Source organism: Melopsittacus undulatus, chromosome 11, assembly GCF_012275295.1.
Source record: "Melopsittacus undulatus isolate bMelUnd1 chromosome 11, bMelUnd1.mat.Z, whole genome shotgun sequence".
In the NCBI taxonomy this organism is placed as follows: Eukaryota; Metazoa; Chordata; class Aves; order Psittaciformes; family Psittaculidae; genus Melopsittacus; species Melopsittacus undulatus.
The window spans coordinates 3,056,671-3,062,670 of NC_047537.1; positions in this window are offsets into that span (position 1 = coordinate 3,056,671).

Genomic DNA, 6,000 nt, shown 5'->3' on the forward strand with positions numbered 1-6,000 from the left:
AAGGCTCCAGTTCCCAGCTTGTGCAGTGGCTCAGTGGCAGGGAGTTTGTGGTGTAGAAGCTGGGTGCTGTGGGACCCCTGTCTGACCCTGGGAGTGTGATGGGAGGTTACCAGCAGCCAAGCAATCAGATCTGTACCTTCTGCTAACAGAAGTTCTCCCCTCTTTCAGGCTGTAGACCTGACAGCGTTCAAATGCTCAGGTAACATTTGCCTACATCATTTTCTTTCATTTTGTGAACTGTGGTTTCTGTGGTTGCTTTTATTTCCAAACTGACTTGGTGGGTGCAGTCCTGGCCACTGGGAGATCTGTGTCCCCCTGAAGAGATGAGGAAGAGGAGGGGTATGGAAGCCCCAGCAGCACTGGCTCAGCAGAGGGTGCATATCTCAGGGAACTTGTCTGGCTTCACCCCAGAAAGACCTGGGCTGCTTTCATGGGTGGCAACAGCTCTTTGCTGCTACAGGGTATTTTAACCCAACAGCTGCTGCAGAAAGAGCTGGTGGGTGTTAGAAGTGCCAGGGAAGGTGGGGTGTTCAGACAGGGCTGGATTTATGAGCTTAAAAGCAGCCATTCAGCTTCTTCTGTTTCAGGTTGTAGAAAGGCCAATGTCACCATGGAGGTGGGTAGAATTAAAATCAGAAATCCCTCCTAAGCTCCAGACCTGAGTGCTGGGGAGAGGCTGGCAAACCTCAGCTCCCTGTTACCTGCCTGGCTTCCCTGTTTGGCTCTGGGCAAGTCACCAGTCCCTCCAGGCCATGGTTGTAGCACATTTAGCTTTATATGTTTTTACCACCCATGGCCGAGTACTTCCAGCACTCTGAGAGCAGTCTCTGGATGGGATCACTCAAGCAGACAGTGCAGGGAAGAAGTACTGGGGATGGATTGATAATATATTTTCCTGCATTGTTACATTCTCTGTTGTCAAAGGCAGCAGTGTGTTAGCAGGTTTCTGATTTTGCTCCACATTAAGTGTCTAAGCAGGGCATGCTTAGACTATTTTCGAGACGATGCCACCCTGAAGCATTGCAGCTTTCCTCCCTGCAGTGGACACATGAGCAAGGCAGAAACGGTGGCATCCAGGACTAAATGTGCTGCGGCATTTCAGGCATAGGAGCGGGGTCTCAGAGACAGCAAGACCTACACCCAGCACATGCGTTTGTGCACTGTACCCCCACACTCTCACCTGCTCCTGCATATTTTCATCTAGCCACATCTGTAATTAAACTCCAGCTGTGCAAAGAGGTGGGTTGTTTAGTTTGGTTTTGTTTTCTCAGGTAAGACCTCAGGTTGCTTTTAAAGCCTGGTTTTGCCCAGAGGATGGTGGGGAAGCCAGGCTGGGCTCGGTGCCTGGCTTCTCACACACCGCCTGATGCACAAGGGCCATAAGCAGGCGGAGGTGCAGAGCAGTGCTGTGTACAGCCACCCTCTCTGCGAGCACAGAGAGCAGCTCCTCGCACGCCCCAGGGCAAGGGAGCCCTTGGTTGGGCAGTCCTTCAGCCTGGGGTGAACGAGAAGATCTTGAACCAGAAGAGCACTCCTCTGCACACTTGTGTATGTGCAAGCTGGCGTGCGGCACAGCGCTGGTGCTTGCTGTGCTGTGCTGCTCCAAGGCGCCGGGCTCAAAGACAAGTGCTTCCAGCCATTAAAAGAAATAACAAAAGGCAGTAATGCCCAGCTGTAGTAATGCCCAGCTGTAGTAATGCCCAGCTATAGTAATACCCAGCTGTAGTAATGCCTGGAAGACCCCAGGGCAGCTCAGCGTTACACAGGCTCCCATCTTCACAGCTTGTTCAACAGAGCCAAGTGCTGTGTAGCTCTTGGGGATAACAGCTGCCAAGGGAGGCAAACCATAAACCTGTGTGCTTGATGGTGAACAAGAGACAAATCATTGCAACACAGACACCGCTTCTCTTCTCCTATTCGTTCTCTCCCAAATAATGTCATAAAAAGAGACCTATTTTGCCCCCAGTATCTTTATCTGAAAATTTCCAGCCAGCTTTAATGAGTATTGTGATGTACCAGCAGCAGGAGCTCATGCAAAGACCCAGCAGGAGCCCTGCCCTATGGTCCAGCAGGGAGAACTGGTGGGCAGTGGGAGTGCTGGACCCTGGCCACTGGTGGGAGGTTCAGGGCTTAGATGACTTGTTCATAGTCTCCCAGCAAAGCTGTGCTGGATCTGGGATGGGATCCACCTCAGCCATGCTCTTGTGAGCCATGGGCATCGTGCTGGCTCCAAGTGCAAGAGGCAGTGGTGATTCCCTGGAGGGAGGTGGGTGAGCTCCCAGTGATGCGTTAGCACATGTGAGGGTGAAGGCAAATAAAATCCAGGTAAATACAGGGCTGGTTTCAGACCCACAGAAACAAGGAGTTTGGCAGGGCGGCTGTGGCTGGGAGGCAGGCACAGGCTCCCTCCCCACCTCCCCACCCCCAATGTTAGGGCTCCCCCCGCAAGGACTCAATTCACTCAGAGAGGCCACACGTTTCAGCAGTAATGAGCTCCAGCCCAGCTGTACAAAGCTGCACACTGCAGCTAGCCACTGCCCAGATTCATTACACCCTTTATGTAAGCAGGGGATGGCCAGGGGGGTTCACATATTTGCACAAACAATAAGTACTGTCTTCCTTGTCTTGGCAAACAAGAGCTCCAAGAGGCCTCCACATCCTCCATCTCTTCAAGTGATGGCTGCTTTGTTTCCCCACGATAATTTCATTATTCTGTTTGAATACATTTATATGTTGCTAAGCCACACATAGCAACATGGATCTTGTCTCCATGGCCCACTCTTTCTCTGATCAATATCGAGTAATTCTGCAACTCTTGCCATACCAGATTAAAAAAGATTGGGTTTAAATAATAGGGAAATTATGAGTGTTTGGGATTCAAAGCCAGCAAAGCACCTGAGTGTTGTGAGCACTTGGAGAAATGCAGACCCCCCCATGCCGACCCCACCAGGCTGTGCTGCAGTGGGATGGCTGCTGCCATCCATGCCATGGTCCTTCCCAACGGGCAGAAGGTATGTTATGCCTGGTAGAAGGAGGGCATCAGTGCTCTCTGCCATGATAGCACTGGTATTTTCATTAAATCCCATTTAAACCTCATTCTCCAGCATTCTCAGACTGAGCAGGGGAAGGAGAGGTTTCTCCTTACAGCCACATCCGCATGCACAGAGGCTGTTTTGGCTCCCTGATGTAAGGACTATATTTCAGAGGCCCCTAAATGGGCACAGGGGTTCATGGAATGGCAGAGCCACCAGTGCCAGACCTGTGGCTACCTGCACCCACCACTCCGTTCCATGGCAGGTTTGGGCTGTGCTTTTCCACAGGAGTCCTTTGGGAAAGGGAAGGACCCCTGCCCTCCCCTCCCTGCCAACACAGCTGAGACTATCTCTCTTTTGCTTTAGGTTTCTGAGAAGTTTCTAAGTGATGGGCCCAGCACACCGAGGCTCTTCCAGCAGCCAGGAAGACGGCAGGTCAGAGGATATGGCTTCCATGCGGAGGGCTGGCCCAGCCCAGGCAGAGCTGTTAGCCCTGCACTTCTTCCTAGCAGCATGTGTGGACAAAACCAGCGCAGAACTGGGGCAGTTGGGGTCTCATGGGGCTTTATCTACTGCTCAAGGATGCCCGTGGCAGCCATGCCCATGCTTCCATGCCAGTGATGACCGTTGCCTTCTCTGGCCCTGCTGCCAGCCCATCACACTGCTCTGCTGGGGAAGGGTTGTGGACAGGCTATGTAGGAAGCACATGCACTAAGGAAGACAGCAGCTGGCTTCAAGCCTTTTCCAAACTGGCTTCTATAGCATCTTCTGCTGTTTAGGACAAAAATCCTCTCCCTCTTCTTCCTGGGACTCGCACCTAGCTGGTATGGCTCCTCTCTAGCTGGGGTTACGTTTTCTCTCCCTCTGTTCTTAGCATCTGACTAGTGTTTAGAGCACATAAAACATGTTGGGGGTTTTGTTGATTATGATGACAGTAAATGCTGATTTTAAAGGCAACTTTCTCTCCTTGTTGCAGTGTATCCATGGGAATGGGATGGTGTCCAGCAGTGCCTTTACACAGCTGAATGCAGGGCAGGGGAACAGGGCACTGCATGCTCCCACATACTGTCTCCTGCATTGCACTGCATTCCCTGGTCTCAGCACGGCGTGTGCTGGCTCATGTGTGTTCATGTGCTGTTGGGAGCTGTAGCCCTCCAGCAGCCCTGTGCTGCTCAGGAGAGTGAGATGTGAGTGCAGACCATCACTGTGGTTATCAGAGCCATCCAAGAAGAATCTCCAGCCTCTGGGGTGGGGGAGAACCAGGGTGAGGGACACTTCCCAGCACTTGCAATCTTACAGGCAGGTCATCAGAGCTATTGCTGTGCTTAGCTGTGGGTTTGCTCCGTGCCACAGCACATGGCACACTGGGGGCTCTCAGCCACAGTGATCACCAAGAGCTATATGGCAAATCCTAAACCTAAACTAACTGCCCATACATATTCTTGTTCATGAGCTCACTTGCAAAACACACTCAGAGTCGCTATGGCAATTCCAGTAACACTTTGAACCAGATCTTGAGTCACCAATGCCTTGAATCACATCACAGCAGCAGTAGGGTTCTGGTCTCTCTGAAGGCAGGGAGCACCCCAGGAGAGACCCATGGGCACCCACTGTGTGCTGGAGACAAGCACTGCTCTGCTGCAGGGATGCCAGGCAGGACATCCTGCCTGGCCCTGGGGAGCCAGGACGGGAGGGTGGCACTGACAAGGAGGGTTAGAAAAACAAGCAAAAACCCCCAAATCTGCCTTTTTTAATGAACTGCAAAATTTATTGTAGTGGTTTGCTCCTGACAAGGAAGTTGTTAACCTCCTGCCTGGACAGGAAGGGTGGGGAGTGGGGAAGGGGAGGGATGAGAGGGAGAAAAGGATGTGAGAGACAGAGAGAGAGAGACACTTAAGGACACTTCATTTTCTGAAAATAAAACATCTTTTACCTCCCAAACCATTTTCTCCAGTTCTTTTTAAGTTCACAAAAAGAAGAAGGTGAAACCCAACCACAGACTTCAGGAGGAAAATGCACAAACATGTTGAAAAGCAGAGACAAACATGCTCTTCTGCATCTAACAAGCTTCCACAAACCGCACAGCTCCTGGCACAGCGTCTGCAGCTCCTCAAGGCACCGGCTCTGCGCAGAGCCACTGCGGATGACAGCCCCCTTGAAACGAGGAGCAGATACCCACTGTGGAAAGCAAACCTGAACCAATCCCAGCCACGCAGGAGGAACCCAGTTGAAGGGACCGTGATGGTCTGCCTGGAGTGGGGTGGGAGGGGAGGAGAGCACGGCTGAGGCCAACAGCAAGCAGCATCAAGATCTGGCACGTCCCAGCTCAGGGGGCTGCAGCCAGTCATGTCTGTGAGCCCCTGACCCATGATGGGAGAGGAACCAATAGCTCTTTGCCTGTGGCATTGGCACAGCTTTTGCTGTCACTTGGGGACACGGGGAGTCTTGGGGCTTAACCCGGCCCAGTACAAAGCACTGGACAATTGTTATGACTCCTTACCCATACACTGGGGCACGTAAATGCAGGAGGGGGCTACACATGCTGGTGTAGAACACCCCCGGTCTGTTTGCAGCCTGGATGTGCTGCTGGATGCTGCACCTCCCTCCTGCCTGGCTGCTCTGACAGCATCTGTGGACAGGAAGGGGACAGGATCTGTCTCAGGGACACGGCCCCGAAGCTACTTCATCCTCATGCTTTGGGAACCAGCTCAGTTCACAGTGCTGCTGCTGCCTGGACACTGTGACCTGCAAAGCATTCCTGCCCTGTGGTCACTGTGCTGGCACCAAGGGCACAGCAGCAGGGCCATGGGCCCAAAGACTACTGAAGACGGTCCCCTGCTCCCAGTACCAAATCTCTTAGAGCCTCTGCAGCAAAGCTGTGACATCCCAGAGATGTGGGCTCTGCTGCTGCCATGGGCTGCAAAGCCACAGCTGCTGCATCCAGCACCAGCAAGCACTGAGAAAACTG